Raw genomic sequence first — 19,917 nt, forward strand, 5'->3', positions numbered from 1 at the left:
TAGTCTTCTCCCATTCGGGATGCAGTAAATCAGGCAGCAGACCATGCCTAGAAAATGTTGTAGCCACTTCTTGTCTTTGTGGAGCTGGTAGGTTAGCTATTGCCTGTATTTTCCTTTCACTCATACCTTTGGTGGTATGATTATTTGCCCCCATGTACTTTGCTTCCTTCCTAGAACTGCATTTGATTCCTGATTTAGTTCAAAATTTTCTTCCTTTGTACATTTTATATCCTGCCGTCCTTTGCAGTCAGATTATTTTCTATGTTGCACCTGCAATAAAGACATTGCAATAAGCCAATGAAGTGGCTCTCTTGTACCTCTCTGAAAGTTTCACTGCTGGAAAATTTCCCTTGCTGCCTAACAGCAAAAAGTGATTATTTAAATCTGCACCTGCATTCAAGGTGCAGAAAGACAACACAGTGTCGAGTTTAACTCACCCATACCCACCCTTTTCATTCACTATTGTAAACAACTGCATTGCCTGCTAGGTGGCACTGGACATCCACTGCCGTTGGGAGAGGTGGTGCTGAATGGTTGTCAGGGCACAGGGGACACCAGCTCCGGAGTCCTCTTTATTTTCTGCAGTGACATGTTCTTTTCTGTGATGGCTTCACTGCTGACCCACAGGGTAGGGATTCAACTCTACACATCTCAGCAATGTCCTCCTGCCTTTTTACCAAGAGCATAAGCCAGCCATCAGCATAGCTTTGAAAGGCTGGCTTTAAAGTCCATCCATGGGTGGCGAGTGCCTTTAAACTCACTTCAGCCCTGAAAACCCTCTGAGGTTTCATCTACCAACTCTTGTTTTGAACCTAAATATTTTGCCTGCAGCGTCTCCATCTTGTATTTAATATTAAGGTCCACAAATGCTTCTCTGCCCAGAAACAGTGTCACTGAGACGTTTATGAGGAAGGGCTGGAGACTAATGTGAGTAGGGGATATAATTCCAACCAGGTTTACTAGCTCTTCAGGTTCTATGCTGAACTATTAATACACTACTAAGATGAAATCTGTTTGTTCTACTTGCATTGGATCCACTGTTTTCAACATATTCACCACGATCCACAGGACAAGGTCAGTGTCTTTGTATGTGTCTGTACAGCACCTGGCACAATGGGTCCCAATCCTGATTGGGACCTCAGAGGGCTGCTGCAGCATATATATATTAAAAAATAACAGCTATAAGCACCAGTATCTGATTAGAACTGGAATGGTTGTCCTCTTCAAGATATTACTGAGTACCAAACATCTCTCAAAACTTACTCATATGTGCCACACCACAGTCCCCAGGAACAATGTATTTATGCCAGAGTTGTCTTTCTCATTTGGTCTTGGCCCTGACATTGCTGCTGTCCATGCCAGAGTAGTACTTTTACTGGGCACATGTACCCAATGCTAGACATGCCCACAGTGGGTGTGTTTTGGGGGCACTGTTTGTTTGGATGGCAACATCCATGGCTGTGTGCCTTGTTTGGACACACTATAAGTATCTTGGTATCTCTCTTGTATGCCTGTAAGTCTTGTTCAGATGGAGGTGTAGTCATAGCCCTGTGCCCTACTTGTTCCAGCAGATACTCAGATATCAACAGTTTTAATGGAAGGTCCAGGTCTAGCTTTCTCATTAGCCCCTCTTTAGCCATATAACTCTTACATATATATTAAGCTGAACACAGATGTGTGTCCTATCGTAGCATTTTCCACTGTGCCAACCTCCTAATTTATAGTTTTTTGTCTCAGCTCCATTAGATATTTGTCTCTGTCTCCATTTCCTTAGAGAGGATGTGTCCAGAATGGATGGTCCCCAAACCTATGGAGATTTGGGATGAAAGTAATTTCTAAACTTGGCTAAAACAGCTTCCAGATTTGTTTCTCTTCCCTGCTAAATTCACATGCCACAAGGATTGGGTATTATCCTACAACTCCTCCAGCACAGCATGGAGTGAGATAGCTGCACCTCGCTAGCTTTTTGCAAGGCCACTAGCTTTAAAATACAGCTGGAAACCAGTCCCATCACCATTTTCATGTGAGCATTAGTGAAGCAGGAGTCTTGAACTGATCTCTATCTAATTCACTGTGTCTTGTACTCACAGTCAGTTCTGCTGTTCTCTCCACTGCTGAGGATTTCTGCTCTTTACTGAGTGTATGGTGAGAGTACTGCAAGTCCAGACCCTTCTGACACTCTGTTGTGATCTGTCTTATCTTTATTTGTCTATTCAGGCCTCGATGGTGGGACTGAGAGACCTCTGTGGCAAAAACTTTGAACCCCAGGTGAACAACTATGAAAGGAACTTTATCATCAGACAAGGCTAATGTAGGCTGTGGGGCTATGATGGAGCTTAACTGCCTGGATCTGCACAAGAAGCCCCTAAAATACTTGATATTGCTAGGGCTACCATCAAATTCTCAGAGACATTACAAATTACAGGATCAACTTAATTAACGTAATCACCCTGCCCAATGTAAAAGGGACTTGGGTCCTGGGCGATATTGAGGACTTTGCTTCTTAGAGGCAAAACCCACAATAATTTCCTCCTTTATTAATAAATATATAACATATCATACAAAAAGAAAACATTATCTCACACTTGCAAATATTCCAATTATTTCTATGTGGGAGCAAAAGAATCTTATATCTAATTGCCATAATATGTGGTCACATATGTTGCTTCATTATTACAGGTTAATTAGCTAAGTTCTGTATAACATTTTGAAAATGTAACACATTTGAAAATGTAATACTAAATATTATTCCTATTTAGCATTACATGCATGTTGCTGGACATGCTCATCAATGTGGAAAAGTTGAAGCTTATCTATCGGTTCACATTTTTAAAATTAAAGCCCTAATCCTAAAATAAATTATGCACATGGTCAATTTAAGCACTTAGTCCCATTTTGTTCAAGGGAATTACTCTTGTGCTTAAAATTAAACAGGTGTAAGTTCTTGCACGACTGAGGATGTAAATTCCAAACAACTTTCCCCTCCAATATAGTTCCAATAAATAAAATCAATTTTAAATTCCTATTGACTCCTTGGGGCAAGGGCTATGTCTCTATTTGTATCTTGTATGATACAGAACACACTGGCAGTGTTTAAATAATGGTAATAATAAACTAATAACATACAGATTGCATTGTAAATGTTTCTGGTTTTGCATACAGCATGAAACTCATTTTTTAAAAAGAAAATCTCAACACATTTACAGGTTATATTCCCTATCATTCTTTTACAGACAGTCTAGATCTCACTAGGAGAGAAAAAAATAATCTTCACAAATACCTTTTTAATTACTGAAAATCGGAGCGTGGGTAGCAATATTTAGATTGCCATAAACTAGGGATAGGATTGCGGGGTTGAATTCGGAGGTGTGGGTGGTAGGGGAAGGGGGTGGGGGAAGCCTGCGTCCTTTAATGGGAATTACAAAGCTCTCTGTCCCTCTCTCCCAGCTCCGCTGCTGCAACATTTATTGCAAAAGCAGGAAATTGCTTATTACTAAACTAGCTGGCAAGAGGGCAGGAGCTGATGTGTTATTGGCGCAGCACTTGCTTAGCTGTTGCCTTTCTCTCTCTCCTTCTCTTTCTTTTTGTTCTTCCCCCTCTCCCTCTCTCTTCCCCCCCTCTCCTCCTTTTCTTTTCTTTCTTTCTCCCCCCCCCTCTTTTTTTTTTCATTTTGGCTTCTATTCAAATGTGGGTCAGGGGTGAGCAGCTCCCAACGTCACAAGCTTGCAAGATGGCGCTGGGAGGAAGGCTGTGAGATGAGGAACAGGCTGGTATAGCCCGAGAGCCGAAGGGGAAGGGGGAGCAAAGCGGCTGCAACCGATGCAATAATAATAAAAAAAGGTAACGAGACAAAGTGGCCGTGCAGGGTCCGGGGCTCGCGGGGCTCCCCGGTCGGGGGCCGGACGCGGCAGGCAGGCTCTCCGCCCAGCCCGGCTGCCCCCTGCTCTTTATGTGCCCACTGCATGGGTGCAAGGGGGGGCCCACGCTCAGGGAGTGGGGGGTGTCCCCTGCCTTGCAGTGCCCGTGTCTGGCAGCCGCTGCTCTCTCCCCCCATGTGCTGTCCCCGCTGCAGGGGAAGGGGGCGGGGAAGGGGGTGCATTTGGATGGATCTCGGGATGGTAAATCGTTGCGATTTGGTCGCAGCGGCTGGAAAGTTTTTGCCCCCCCGGTGCTCTGCCCCTTTTGCTCGATGCCTGGCGCTCGGGGGGAGGGGGCACTGGGAAGCTTGCGGCAGCTGCTGCCTGGAGGAGCCCAGGGGGACCAGCAGCCCCCGGAGTCGCTGGCTGCCCTAACCCCCTCCCCGCCCCCTGCTTGGAGATAGCGATGGAGCCATTCTTGGGCAGGGAGGGAGCCGTGCATTGGGGTGGGGGGCGTGTTTTGCATTTGTCTGTATTGTGCTGGGGGGTCCCGTGAAGATCCCCGTCCCCACGGTCCACCTATTTCCACCCCCCACCTCCCCGGGGGAGCGCTAAGGAGGGAGAGCGAGACACGGGTGGCAATCGCCGGCTTCGGTTCTTCTTCCCTGCCGCTCTCTGGAGCCCAGAGGCCAGGGTTCCTACCCCTGACCCCTTCCCCCAAACAGGCACCCCTACCGCTCAGTGGGATCGCATTGAACTTTTGCCCCATCTCCTCCTCCCCACCGCCCTTAGATCAAGGAGGGACGGACGGAGGAGCCGCCGCCGCTGCTCTGTGTGTGTGTGTGTGTGTAGGGGGGTGTCTCTGGCTTTTGTTACCGACTGCACCGTCTCCAATGCAATGGACGGAGCAGAGGATCCTACGCAGCCCCACTGTTTGGGGCTCGCTAGGACCCGGCTTCCCGGTGCATCCCCTTCCCCCATCCATTTAGTCCCCGCGCTACCTGGGGGAAAGATTTAAAGCCTGGCCAAGCTGCTGTTAAATCAGGCCGGAGCGTAACATTTTATATTCCACGGAGTGGGGCTTCTGCCCCCCCTTCAGCTGTATACCCCCCCCCCTCGTTACAAAGCAAGACCCGGTGGGATCCCCATGGCTAAGCCGTGAACTCTTCTTTTTCTCAATGGGGACGCCGAGGCTTACGTGGGTTCCCTCTTCCCAGATCAATAAGAATTGTAAAAAGTGTGAGTCAATCTTTTACCCCCGCCGAATTCTGAATGAAAATCTCTCGCGCCTGGGAAATGACCACGCTCGGCAGCTGCTGCGGGGCGATCTCTCGTAAGTCGCCCATTATGTTCGCTGCAGTTCGGGGCGTGTTGCAAACACCCAGTCTGAGTTGATAGTGACCGTGCTACAGGGGAGAAGTCAATAATTTACTTCTGTTTGAACTTGTCCCACGTAGAAGTGGGCATCTTAGTGAGGGGTGGAGGGTTTTCCAGCGTGTCTGTTTATCCCTTTATCAGTGCTGCCAGCTGGGCGCTCTTATTTGGTCATTTTACAGCAGTGCTGGATACCGTGCATGGAGTGTAGCTAATGCAAGCAGAGAGCCTTTTATTTAGGCGCAGCTTTGAGTCTTTTGTGTAAATTATAACATACTCTGGGATTTGAGAACTTCGGCAAACTTTTTGCTAGGAAGACTTGCAATTTAGAAACACAACAACAGCTACTTCTTGTTACTGAGGGAGCTGTAAGTTTGCATTCAGTGTCTGTGAGTGTAAGGGTGTAGAGCTCTACATAAAATTAATGAATTATATATGAAACCAAGTATGTACCAGAGGGCTACTCAAATCCCACTGGATACGACTTAATTATGGAATATATTCATGCAAGAAGTCAAAAACCACTAAGAACATAATTTATTACAAAACTACTGTTTTATCTTTTGATTGAAGGAAGCTTAAAATACTGCAAAATGCTGTTTGAATTTGAATCATCTGGTTGAATGTATACACCGACTAAGGGAGAAAACAATATGCTACTCCTAACAATTGTTTTCACTGGAAAAACATCCTGAAGTTTGAACAAATATTGAATTTTGATGTTTAAGAAATGCCCTGTACATCTAAATAGCACAGTCAGAATTCTTTGTGACTTAAAGCTATTGCTTATGCTGCTGCAGTTCTGGGGAGAGAACCATAAATGGCTCCTTAGGATCATATCACAGTAGCTCTGCTTGGAGAAAATGACATATGAAAGGAAAATTGACTTATTTCCACAACTGCAAGTGGCCTCTTTTTTGTGCCTTTTCATTAGCAATCTAATCCGAAAAGCATTAGGAGCAATTATTTGTGGTGGTGCCTGACATTCTAGGTCTAATTATTTAAATCAGTTTAACTCTTGATGGTTGACCCATTAGGTCAAATCTGGCTGCCCTTTGTTGTAATATTTATTAAAAAGAAAGAAAGAAAAGAAACAACTCCCATCCCCCCTCAAACTTGCCACCTGCCACTGGCATATCATTTTAGTTATAGGGGAGGTCAGCATTAAGAATAAACTGCTGCTTACATTTGTTACTTTCTAGTCAAACGTGGGGAAAAGACACCGATCACAAATGCCTTGTTCTCTGGGGTCTAAAATATATTGCTTGATCTACATGTGGTTGGGTGCAAAAGGGAGTAAGTGGCGAGTGTTGAACCTGTAGCGTGCGTTCTCTTAGTTTATCCTCTCTATTCTGAGTGAAATGAAGAAAAAATACAAAAGCATCTCTCCCCACACTTTTAAAAACAACTCTCTTGCCAAAGATCTGGGAGAGATTTACATCTTCAATGCAATAACTCATGTTAGTATCCACATACATTGCTGTGCAAAATGACTTATAGACATGTAGATAGTAATAAATATCGTAAGATGCTTGAAGCACTTGTTATCACGTGGTGTGTTGTAGTGGCAGCACTGAATTGTTTGGCAGAGGCCAATGTGTGAAAGGATAAAGGGGGTGAGCAGGCATCAGTCCTGGAGGTTGCATGGCTAAATTTACTTTGATTAGTATCATGTCACCCCTCCCCCCTTTTTTTAATTGCTAGTCCGTTTTGGTGTGGAATAGATTGAAAAGACCCAAACAGCCACTGCAATCCAAAAATACTGATCAGATTTGAATATCCAAATTTTGCCTAGAGGATGTTGCTGTAAGTTCTTAGATTCCAGCATTTTTAAAGCTTGTAGTGATAAACCTAAAGTGCATATTACTAATTCTTATGACCTTGTAGAAAATGGAATGTATAGCTCTGTTTTGATTCCCACCCACACTCCTGGCTAATAGGTATAGAGAAATATGATTTAAAAAAAAAACAAGGAAAAATCATGGAGGAGGTCCTCAAGGAATCAATTCTGAAGCACTTAGAGGAGAGGAAAGTGATCAGGAAAAGTCAGTATAGATTCACCAAGGGCAAGTCATGCCTGACTAACCTGATTGCCTTCTATGATGAGATAACTGGCACTGTGGATGAGGGGGAAGCCGTGGATGTGTTATTCCTTGACTTTGTACCAAAAACTTTGCTAGTCTCCCACAGTATTCTTGCCAGCAAGGTAAAGAAGTATGGGCTGGATGAATGGAGTATAAGGTGGATAGAAAGTTAGCTAGATTGTCGGGCTCAACGGGTAGTGATCAATGGCTCCATGTCTAGTTGGCAGCCGGTAGCAAGCAGAGTGCCCCAAAGATCAGTCCTGGGGCCGGTTTTGTTCAATATCTTCATTAATGATCTGGAGGATGGTGTGGACTGCACCCTCAGCAAGTTTGCAGATGACACTAACCTGGGAGGAATGGTAGATACGCTGGAGGGTAGGGATAGGATACAGAGGGACCTAGACAAAATAGAGGATTGGGCCAAAAGAAACCTGATGAGGTTCAACAAGGACAAGTGCAGAGTCCTGCACTTAGGACGGAAGAATCCCATGCACTGCTACAGACTAGGGACAAAGTGGCTAGGCAGCAGTTCTGCAGAAAAGGACCTAGGGGTTACAGTGGACGAGAAGCTGGATGAGAGTCAGTGTGTCCTTGTTACCAAGAAAGCTAACAGCATTTTGGGCTGTATAAGTAGGGGCATTGCCAGCAGATCGAGGGACGTGATCGTTCCCCTCTATTTGACATTGGTGAGGCTTCATCTGGAGTACTGTGTCCAGTTTTGGGCCCCACATTACAAGAAGGATGTGGAAAAATTGGAAAGAGTCCAGCGGAGGGCAACAAAAATGATTAGGGGGCTGGAGCACATGACTTATGAGGAGAGGCTGAGGGAACTGGGATTGTTTAGTCTGCAGAAGAGAAGAATGAGGGGGGCTTTGATAGCTGCTTTCAACTACCTGAAAGGGGGTTCCAAAGAGGATGGATCTAGACTGTTCTCAGTGGTATCAGATGACAGAACAAGGAGTAATGGTCTCAAGTTGCAATGGGGGAGGTTTAAGTTGCATATTAGGAAAAACTTATTCACTAGGAGGGTGGTGAAGCACTGGAATGGGTTACCTAGGGAGGTGGTGGAATGTCCTTCCTTAGAGGTTTTTAAGGTCAGGCTTGACAAAGCCCTGGCTGGGATGATTTAGTTAGGGATTGGTCCTGCTTTGAGCAGGGGGTTGGACTAGATGACCTCCCGAGGCCCTTTCCAGCCCTGATATTCTATGATGATGCTTTTTAGTGGATGCACAGTTGCTTTAGAATCAGAATTCCTATTTGCATTGATTATGATGTTTTGCACTGCCATCGAGTTTGATGGCTGTATCGTGGCTTGATAGATAGCAGGTCTTGGTACTGCTAGAAAGATGGTTTTCAGTTTCCCCACCATAGGACACCAAACTTTTGGTCCACTAGCGAAATCGGACTTTATTGTCACTTAATGATTCATTGTATCCCAAAGCTGCTGCTGCATCTTGTGATTTAATGGCAGTCAACAATACTTGCCACAAAGTGATTCAGTGGGTTTCAACACAGCAGCAGATACAGTCTCAGAGTGGGAGAAAATGGAATTGCATTTGCGATGCAGCCATTACATAGGCTGTTCTGTGACAGGCAAAGCTCGGTGAGAAGTGGGACCATTTCAGCATCAGTGGACATGCCTACCCTGCTGGGCTTGGAGAAAAATTAACAGGGCTCAGCTGTGGAATTGCTTACAACACTAGAGTCCTGGCCCAACCACAAGCAGAAGACTATTTTAAAAAAAAAATATTTTAAAAAGCCTTCCCTGTTGGGTTGGCTGTGGTTGAAAATGACTGACTGTATCACTGAGGCTGCTTAAGTGAGTTTACAATACACTCTCCGTGGCAGGGATAGTGCATTGCAATAGAGATTTCTGTCTCCTGTACTGCAGCTTCGGTGCTAAAGCAACTATTTTAAGCTGCCGCAATGGTACATGTAATTATTTTTTCTTCTGCCTGGAGTAGTTCAAAATCTGCCTCAAAATATTCTTTCAAGTTGCATTTCCTGTTAAATTGGCCCATCAGACTTCCACCAGAATGCCAATTTGAAGACCAGAATATTTTCCCTGAAGAGTGTGTGCATTAGAAGCTAGCTGTCAAAATTTGTAAGAGTTAGTCACTTTTTATTTGCAATTTTGTGGAAGGAAAATTCACCCTCCATTGCTGGTTGTTGGCAAAACAAGAAAGAAACAAAATAATGAGGTCATCATGAACGTGAAACTGATATAAAAGTGATTGTTACAATAGCTGTAGGAGAGAGACTACAACACTGCAATAATTGTACCTGCTTTAAGTGACAGGTGGGAGAAAACTTCGCTCCTTGTCATCGGTGTTTGGATGAAGGCCCAGTGTTGGCCACAAACTGCAATCCAGGATTAATCCCCAGTGTTTTCTTTCTATATATCAGATTTCCTATTTTGTTAATGAGCACAGCCTACTATGTACTTGAAGTCAGCTGTTCTGGAGTGCAAGCAACAGGGTTTTGCATTATTGAAATGACAACCCTCGTGCCTTCCTAGAGCCTATATTGTTTAAGGATGAAGGGGTGGAGAGTGATCCTGGTAATTGCTGATCCCAAACATGGGCTTTACTTGCAGATCTGAGTTATTGAAAAAGTTTGGAAAGCAGTGGGGAATCTGACTTACCTAAGCCTACATCTCTTATATTTCAGGTTGGCTGATGTGCATATTGCAGGACTTGAAGGGACAAGGCTGCACTTACATAGTAACTAAAATTGTAACCTGAGAGCCGAAGGCCCTGTCTCTGCTAGTGAACAGACCTGTTGTAGAAAATGGTAGTCAGAAATGGGGCCACTTCAGCCAATGCTGAAAGGGTTTCTATTGCCAGCATAGATGGAACAAACTGTTCATCTCCATCACACTTTTTGTTACAGAGTTGATGTTCTACCAGGCTCAACAGTCAGCATGATGGAGATACTGATGCATTCTGTCTCCCTACTCTGGCAATTCAGCTGGCGTTGAAAACAGTTTACAGAAAAGCAGGAAGTCCACTTCTGAAAACCATTGTCATCAGTGGATCATTTTCCTAATACCACTGGACCCAAAACTGGGATGCATCATTATTCGCTTTTTCCTTCCTTTGCAGAAAGCGTTGAGATATATTGATAGTGCTGTCCAAGAGCTAGGTATGATTCTACCCATTAGTTAAAGCAGGTGTCGTCTGGCAGGACTAGGTTTTAAAAACTTTCCACTGTTGCCCTAGCTCATCCTCTGGTTGAGAGAGGTAGAAAGCATTGCACTTTAGCAGGCTGGCCTGAGGCATTATCTGTCCTTCAGTCTCTTGGGTAAAGGGAGAAGGGGTAACTTTCAATAATACATGAACTTATCAAACCAAAGCAGCTCTTCTTATATTCCAAGGCCAGAAGGGACCATTGTGGTCATCTTGTCTGACCTTGTGTAGAACACAGGCCATAGAACTTCCCCAAAATAATATCTACAGCAGATGTTTTAGAAAAACATCCAATCTTGATTTAAAAATTGTCCATGGTGGAGAATCCACCACGAATCTTGGTAAATTGTTCCAATGGTTAATTATCCTCATTAGTTTAAAATAAGTGTCTGTCTTATTTGCAGTCTGAATTAATCTAGCTTCAGCTTCCAGCATTGAATTGTGTTACACCTTCCTCTGCTAGATTGAAGAGCCCATTATTAAATATTTGTTCCCTATGTACATACAGTACTTCTAGACTGTAATCAAGTCACCTATTAACTCCCTCTTTGTTTAGCTAAGTAGACGCAAGGAGCTCAATCGGTCACTATAAGGCATGTTTTCTAATACTTTAATCATCCTCATAGCTCTTCCTGGAACCCTCTCCAATTTATCAACATCCTCCTTGAATTTTGAACACCAGAACTGGACACAGTATTCCACCAGTGGTTGCACCAGTGCCAAATACAGAGGAGAAAACCTCTCTGCTCCTACTCGAGGTTCTCCTATTTACGTATCCATGAATTTCATTAACGCTTTTGGTCACAGCATTGCACTGGGAGCTCATGTTCAGCTGATTATCCACCACGTCCCTCCACATCTTATTCTGAGTGACTGCTTCCCTGGAGAGAGTTTCCCATCTTGTAAGTATGGCCTATGTTCTTAGATACATACTTTTTACATGTAGCCATATTAAAATACATTGTTTGGTTGCACCCAGTTTACCAAGCGAACCAGATCGCTCTGTCAGTGACCTGTCCTCTTCATTATTTACCACTCCCCTCATTTTTATAATATCTTCAAACTTTATCAGTGATTATTTTATTTTCTTCCAGGTCACTCATAAAAATGTTATACAGATGAGGGCCAAGTACTGCTCACTGGGGAAAGATCAATCAATTAGCCACTTTTTAATCTATTTAACATGTGCCATGTTAATTTGATATCTTTCTAGTTTTGTAATCAAAATGTTGTGCTATACCAAATGTCTTACAGAAGTCTAAGTAGATTACATCCACACTATTACCTTTATCAACCAAACTTGTAATCTCATTTAAAAAAAAAAAAATCAAGTTAATTTGATGGGCTCCGTTTTCCACAAACCCATGTGGCATTAACAATATTATCACCCCTTTAATTCTTAATTAATCTAGTCCCATATCAGTGTCTCCACTATCTTGCCCAGGATCAGTATCAGACTGAAAGACCTATAATTACTCACATCATGCAACTTGCCCTTCTTAACTATTGTCACATTAGCTTTCCTCCAGTCTTTTGAAGTTCCCCAGTATTCCACAACTTCCTGAAAATCAAACATTAACTGTCCAGCAAGCTCCTCAGCCAGCTCTTTTAAAATTCTTAGATGCAAATTATCTGAATCTGCTGATTTAAAGAGGTCTAACTTTAATAGCTGCTGTTTGCAGCATTGCAGCTGTGTGGATCCCAGGATGTGAGAGAGACATGATAGGGGAGGTAATATATTTTATTGGTGAAAGAGAGGGTTCTGTCCCCTTAGTGGCTGCTGTTTAATGTCCTCCTGAGATACTAGTGCAATGGAAAGAGTGTCGTCCGATGATATGACTACATTATCTGGGGTTTTTTTGTTTTTGTTTTTCCCCTGACTGCAGAACAGAAATACTAATTGAACACTTCTGCCTTTTCTGCATTATTATTGATAATTCTGTCATTTCCACCAGTGGATAATACCATTGTTTGGATTCTTTTTGTTTCTAACATACTTTAAAAAACTCCTTATTGTCCTTAACTCTGTTGGCCATAGACTTCTCCTTGTTTCCCTTTGTTTTTACGACTCTGGATTTTAATAGTGATGCATGATATGGTGGCCATTGGAAATGCTGCATCACAGAAGTTAATTTACTGTGCTGCTTGACATTTTGCAAGCCCATCTCACCCCTAGGTTGCCTTCACCTGCTTAGGTATGCAGAAAATTCTCACTCATGAAATGTATGTCTGTAACTTCTTAAAAGCAGCATTCATTGTGCATGGATCCAGTCTTCATTATGCCACAAGAAGATGCTGTCATACAGGACTAAAATCATCATGCTTATTATAGTCTTTCCATGTGCTGTCAATATGCCACTGGCCTGTCTGAGTTTTGTGTGACCCTGTGAAACCTTTCCTTTTGTACAATAAAGAGTTCAAAGCCCTGTTTGTGGGGAATTTTTTTGAATTAAACTCTGAGTCTCTTGGAAAAAAAACCTGTTGTCCGTTTTCAGAGGAGATCGAAAGCTCCTAATGCTCTTTGATATTGCTGACTCGACACAACCTAGTTTTCAAAGAAAAATCTGTAAGTGCTTTGGGGCAGGGACCATGCCTACCAATATCTGTGTGATGCAGAGAATGTATCCATTCACTCCCTTCCCCCCCCATACGCATTTTCAGAGCTCTGCTTGTATATTTCAATCCTGACCTGTGGGTGATGTCCTGAAAAGATTTCCTTTTGTCGGAGACTGCCGGTTGTGTTGTAGCTTTGTGAGGTTCATAGACTGATGTCTGATAGGACTAGTTTGAAAGTAATTTCACTTGTGACCTGAAATCCAGTTATACCCAAGTTTCCCAAAGCTGAAGCTTCTCCTTAAAACTGCTGAGTTGGTTTAATAAATGGTCTGATATTGTTCATTTAAAAAGGAGGGGGGTAACCTTGTTCTGCCCTGAGTTGGTGCATATGAATGCACCACTGGCTTGTATATCAACTTTTTTGGATGGTCTTGATTGGGACTTCTGGCTTTGGTTTGTGGCCCTGCCACAGACTCTGTGTGTGACCGAGGGCAAGTCACTTAATTTCTCTCTGCCTCAGTTCCCCATCTGTAAAATGGGGATGATGTCCTTTGTCTATTTAGCTCTCAGCCCTCTGGAGGGGGGACTGTCTTTTGCTATATCTTGTCACATTGGGACCCTGACCTGAGTTGGGGGCCTTTAGGAGCCACCATAATACAAATAATAATATTTAAAAAAACCTCTAAACTATTGATGCATCCTAAAGGGCTAAGTCAATTATGTTATGCAAAACATGCTGTGGGTGAAGAACTTGATATCCAGGCCTCTTGCAAGTTGTGCTTCTTAGGCTCTGTTGTGTGGTTATTAAATCAGTGTTGCAAAATATCATGAACATTTACCATCCTGAGTATCAAATCTACTTGCTTAACCTTACCACAAGGATGAAAATGTGAATGAGATTTTGTTCCCCTGTGGCGAATAGCTCTTTAGAAAGACTCTCTTGCACCACCTACTTCTTCCTGGAAATGTCCCCGAATAATTTGAAAGCAGTCATCTGTCCCCCTTTAACCTCTGCTAGGAGTGGTTTCTTCTCTTGTTTTTGTTTTCCCCTCTTCGGTTACGTGGTCCAGTGCCAGCGTACTGCGTGACTCAACAGCCTTAGAGATTCTTGGAAAAGCACTTCCGTTTGCTCTAGGTCAAAATTGTATTGGCAGCAAAACTGACTCTACTGTTTACAAGTTGGCAGCATTCTTAAGCGAACTCCAAGAAGAGCAGTTGAATGCGTGTTGCGCTCTGAATCTATCCAAGATGCGGAGGTGTTTGAAAATGCTGGCCTGTTGTAATGGGTGGGACTCATTGAAAAGGAAAGAGCATGGTCTAATGCAGAATTTCCCAAACCGTGGTCTGTGGACTACTTGATAGTGGGTTGTAGACAGCTGGCTGGTCACTTGGTGCTGGCACTTGTAATTTCCAGTTATTAAGTGTCAGCAGTTGCTGTAGTGTTGTTACTCAGTTACCAGTTAGAGGCAAGGTGGTCTGTGCTTGGAAGGCTACAAGGAGATCTCATTGTTAACTTGCAGTACACAGTATGGAAAGAGTCTGAGAATCCCTGGTTTAGTGGCTAAAACAAAGGCATGGGTGTAATGATTCCTTTGCCACTGGCTGGCTGTGTAATTTTGGGAAAGTCACTTACCCCTCTGTTTCTCCATCTGTATAATGGGCATGATATTTGAAAGATGGGCTAGATGACCTCCTGGGCTTTCCTTCATGTTTTATGAAAAGAAAGTAGTAATAGCTGCTGCCATTGTCTAAGTTCTTCTGGTGAAAATTGCCTGATTATTTCAGGCTTAACACTTCTGGTTCAGTTGCCCATATCTACACGGAGAGCTGGTTATTAAGAAAAAAGTTCGAACTTGCAGTACTACTGCAGTGGGAAGCAGTTTGTTAAATGGAAAGCTGTTTCAGGGGTGGGACCAGCTACTGGAGGCTGTGGGAAAAGGAATATATACAGTAGCTTTACATTAAAACAGTCGTGGTTACAGGTTGGAAGTGGTAGAATACTCATCCTTATAGCATTTCCATCCAAAGAGCTCAAAGTGCTTTATAAACAGTTAAGCCTCACAACTGTCAGCTTGATGGTGCTAACCCCTCTGTGCCTGCATTTCCAGATCTGAAATATGGCGATTGTGTGATTTTTCTCAAGGTCACAGAGTGCGCCAGTGGCCGAGCCAAGAATAGAACCCAGGGCCTTAACCACACAACCATATTTCCTCCCCACGTAGAGCAAACTAAACGGAAACACTTAACCAATCTTTTCTGACTCCTTTTCCCCTCCCGGAATCTGAGGGATTCAGATGAGTGGGATCTGTATCTGAACCATATGCGAGTAGGGTTTTGTGAAACGTAACCTCATCCAACAGAGTCCTGAGAAACCAAATCCACCCAGTATATTCCCCCTCTAATGGCAGGGAAACTAGCCGCATCCCTGGCAGAGCCCGACTTTACTGATGGCAGTGTACTAAATCTGCCCAGCACATCCAGTAGTAAGTGTCAGAGGCTTGGGGGTTCTCCCCCACTCTTAGTGAACTGGTTAGACAAGAGAGAAGGGACAGGAGTCCAGATAAGTCCAAGCAGGTTTACTGATGTGTAGTTCTGATATTCAAAATATTTGCTGACTCGCCTTTGTCTCCTCACTGATAGACACAGCATGGGTCTATGTACTGTCTGTCTGAAACTGCTTGATCTGCACCCTCTCTCTCTCCTCTCCCTGCCCTCCTCCAAAACCTCTTGAAGCAATAGCAATGCACATGCCTGTTTGAGGTTGAGAGAAAAGCTGCATTATTTCAATAGGTTTGGCCAGTCAAAGTGGTGAGTAAGAGGGTATCTTACAGCCCTAGGGCTGTAGATTGATTGGCTGAGGTCACGTTTTTTGTAAGTGAGAAGGTAGCAGCTGTCCTTTGTGGCATGCAGCAATTCAAGGGAAGTTTCAGAAAGTCCCCCCCCACCCCCACCCCATAAGAACTGCTCCATGATGTGCCATGTTATTGCCCCACCCCCACACTGATCTGTGCCTCACGAGGTGGGGGAGGAGTGATTTGTGTTGACCAGGAGCGAGAACTCCATCTCTGCTAAATTTAATCTAAATGACTGGAAACTAATTGGGCATGTTTGTGCTAGAAAAACTTTCAGTTCCCACTCTTCTTAAAGCTTCCAGCAGGAGGGAATGCCAAGGCCTGAAGGGTATCCTGGCATTGCACTGACTTCACTGCTGTGCCATACAGATATTTCTGCAAGCCAGGGTTTGAATATTAAACAAGTGGTAATATGAACACACAACTTTTGCAGTAAAATAAAGACATCGGTTAATTAGTGCAAACTAGTTGTTGGTCAGAGCTAAATGTTCAGTGGAAAAAGCCCCTATGAGCATATGATGGAGTGTAGAGTTGCTCTTAGTGCCACAAATGGATGTAGAGCACTTCGCAGCTGATAGATTGTACTCAAAAACCAGGCCACCTTCCTGGCTTAAGGAGTTTGCAGTTCAAACGCTCAGATAGGTGCAAGATAGATAACTGATTGGGGTCAGAATCTGCAAACGTTTGGGCACTTCTCTGCAAGTCAGTGTGACTCTGCTGGCGTAAGGGCTTGCACAATCAGGTCCAAGGAGTGGAGACACTGTAGCCGTTGAGCGAAAGAGAACTGCTGGTGGATATTTGTGTGTGTGTGTGTGTGTGACTTATGCAGAGGGCTCTTGGCAAAGGCCTGGTTCTCACACCTTGAGCGAGACCATTTATTTTCTGTGATTATTACTCCAGCTGTAAAATGGATAATTACAATTGAAAAAGCACTACAGATACATATGTGAATGCTCTGTACGCCACCAAGGCAAAAGTCCGGTCAACTTTTCTTACTTTGTAACTGACACTCGGTATGGTCCAGTCTTTTGGGCCAGGGGCTGAAGATACTATTTCAAAATGGTCCCTGGGTCACAGTTGATAGTTTGGGACAGATTCTCGGTCCTATTCTGCTCCCTGTGCTCTGTAAAGGGAATGGAAACCACCTGCAAGCCTCTTGCTGGAGATTCTTCTCTCAAAATGTGAAGGAGCCTCCAAGAGGTGTGGAGCTGCCATAGTCCCTAGTGCAGGAAGTGAGGAGGGGCATGTGCCTGGAGCACATTGGGGCTGGGGCTGAGCATTGGAGAGCCTTCACTCCTCCCACCCTGCTGCTTTCCGGGCTATCCTTTGCTAGGTGTGCCCCTATGCTCAGACAGAGGCAGCTAAGCTCAGACCTGCTCACCTCCTTTCTCCCAGAGCCTAGCCAGGAAGCAGATAGTAGAGCCAGAGCCACTCTTCTCCCTCTCCTGTGCCGCAGCGGGGGAGCTGCGACAGAAAAGGGGCAGCTGCCCATGCAGGGTATTCCGTTTTGACATTACAGCTGCTCATGAAGCTGCAGAGGAAGTGGTGGGGGCAGTTGGAGAAGCGGCACCCTCTACCTCCTCTCTCTAGCAGTGGGACTGGCTCAAACACTTCAGTTTACAACTTGCAGGAGACAGTTTAGGGAAGGCATGTTTGAGTCCTAACCCTATGCACATTTTCTTCTTTGACCAGTTGGCCTCAGGCCACAGTTTAGAGGTTTGAGATAAGACATGACTCTTCCACCTGGACACGTATTTCAGGGTTTTGTCCTAGAGCCCATTATCACCATGTCAGAGTGCCTTCCATGTAAAATAGATTGGCAAGAGTGATTCCCAGTGAGTCTCCGCCTCTTCTTGTCTGTCTGTATTTTTAAAAAGAAGAAAAAAACCCTAAAACCTACTGAATAGGTTTGTTAGTCAATGAATTACCAAAAATCCTTTTCTCTGATGGGCCTGTGGATCCAGAGATTTTTTTTTTTTTCCCCCTTTGGACTTACTCTGAAAACTAGCTTATTTCAAGAACGTGCAACACTTACTTGACATAATCTGAAAGAGAGACAAGGTAATATCTCTTCTGTTGATGAGCGAGAGAGAAGCTTGCAAACTTACAGAGCTTGCAAGCTTGTCTCTCTCGGAAGTTGGTTCAATAAAAGATATCTCAACCATGTTGTCTCTTTAATATCCTGGGACCAACACAGCTACAACAACATTGCATATAATAATGCAAAAGAAGCATTTGATGAGAACATAAAGCCTTCATTTGAAGGGCAGGGAAATGGATAACTTATTATCTTACTTGCAGTTCTCCTGCTAATCAATCACCTTGCTAAACTTTTTTAATGCAAACATTATCACTTTGGTGTATCAAATGAAAACCACCTTTTAAAAAAATGGTACTTTACTTGTTTAAGAATGGCTTTCTAATGGGACCTGATTCTGCAAGGCACTAGAGTCGTCAGAATTGGAGCTGTCCCTAATAGAAGAGCAACTCTTCACTATGCAGTAATTAGTAAAATGGACTCTCTCTCATAGTAATTGTTTCTAATTCACTGGTATTGAGTGAACAATCTCTCCCTCAAAAGCAGAATTTACAATGGACAACTGCACAAAAGTGTCAGACTTTATTTTAGAACTGTTTGGGAATGAACATCAGTTCTGTTTTGGGTGGTAGGCAGCTTGATGATTTGAGCAAGTTGGTTCCTAGAAGTCTCTGTATTTTTTCCCTTCTTTTGTTCTAGAAATTGAGAGGATGAAGTCAGCCACCTTGTTGATCCAGTTCTAGCAATATATATTCTGTCCAAGACTGAACCAGTACAATAGTGCTGTTTCACATGAACTGTTTTGAAATAAGTTGGTTTTTTTCCCCTATCTCAGGGGTCGGCAACCTTTCAGAAGTGGTGTGCCGAGTCTTCATTTATTCACTCTAATTTAAGGTTTAGCATGCCAGTAATACATTTTAATGTTTTTAGAAGGTCTCTTTCCATAGGTCTATAATATATAACTAAACTATTGTTGTATGAAAAGTAAATACGTTTTTTAAAATGTTTAAGAAGCTTAATTTAAAATTAAATTAAAATGCAGAGCCCCCCGGACTGGTGGCAGGACCCGGGCAGTGTGAGTGCCACCGAAAATCAGCTCGCGTGCCGCCTTTGGCACGCGTGCCATAGGTTGCCTACCCCTGTTCTATCCCATTCATAAAAAGCTTAGCTTAGCTCTGTAGTGGATGGAGATGGGATTTAAGTTCTGATGCTTGAATGACTGAGGTGGGTTGGGAGGAGAATTTTAATGGTGAAATAATTCGCAGTCCACTGAATCCAGTTCTCCTGTGTCAGTCACCTTAATTGACTTGTCTCTTCTATTAAACAATTTGGTGTATGACTTAACTTTTTTACCATGCCAGTTCTTAAATTCCAATTGACCGTCAGATGTCCATGCTGACTCCCCCCCCCCCCCCAGTCCATATCTTTTAAAGTCAAGTTTTTCCCTTTCTTCTAAAGCATGTTCCTGTGTTTCCAATTCTGCCTACGTGTCTGCTCTACTTTCTCCTATGTTCCTTCCCGTTCTTAGCACTATGCTCATTCCTGTCTGCTGTCTTCCCCCTTTTTGTCTCCTCCATTCAAATTTGCATTGGCTCTTATGCTGCACTTTATATGGAAAAGCCAGCCATCTAATACGTACTGAACCACCCCATGAAGCATTGCATCTGTAAGGCACCCACAGTGCATTGTGCGCCGTACCTGCTTGCGCCTATAGGCTGTTTGTTTTTTGAACTACTCTGTGTACACTGGGCTGTAATAATACCTGACCACCGTTCAGATGGAGTTTGTCAGGAGTGTCCATTTGCTGCTGCTTCTGCTTTTCTTACCTATTAGGAAAGCAGGAGAACTTGATGTTGGAGCATATGCTTCGTTCTTGCTGGATGCCAGTAGTTAAACTGAAGCCTTCAGTTGGACAGTTCATGTTTGTTCTTGTTCTTAAAAACATCCAGCCTGCCCACCAGGGTGCAT

The 19,917-nt window shown here is 43.7% G+C and overlaps 1 protein-coding gene across 1 annotated transcript in view; it reads left to right on the forward strand.

Annotated features, from left to right (window-relative positions):
• The first annotated feature begins 3,512 nt into the window (after window positions 1–3,512).
• The window catches only part of HIC2 (HIC ZBTB transcriptional repressor 2), a 100,634-nt gene continuing 84,229 nt past the window's right edge, over window positions 3,513–19,917 (forward strand). The window contains exon 1 of the mRNA XM_034791338.1: window positions 3,513–3,840. The gene's annotated coding sequence lies outside the window, so the exon portion shown is untranslated. The remainder of the gene's footprint in view (window positions 3,841–19,917) is intronic.

Source organism: Trachemys scripta, chromosome 15, assembly GCF_013100865.1.
Source record: "Trachemys scripta elegans isolate TJP31775 chromosome 15, CAS_Tse_1.0, whole genome shotgun sequence".
In the NCBI taxonomy this organism is placed as follows: Eukaryota; Metazoa; Chordata; order Testudines; family Emydidae; genus Trachemys; species Trachemys scripta.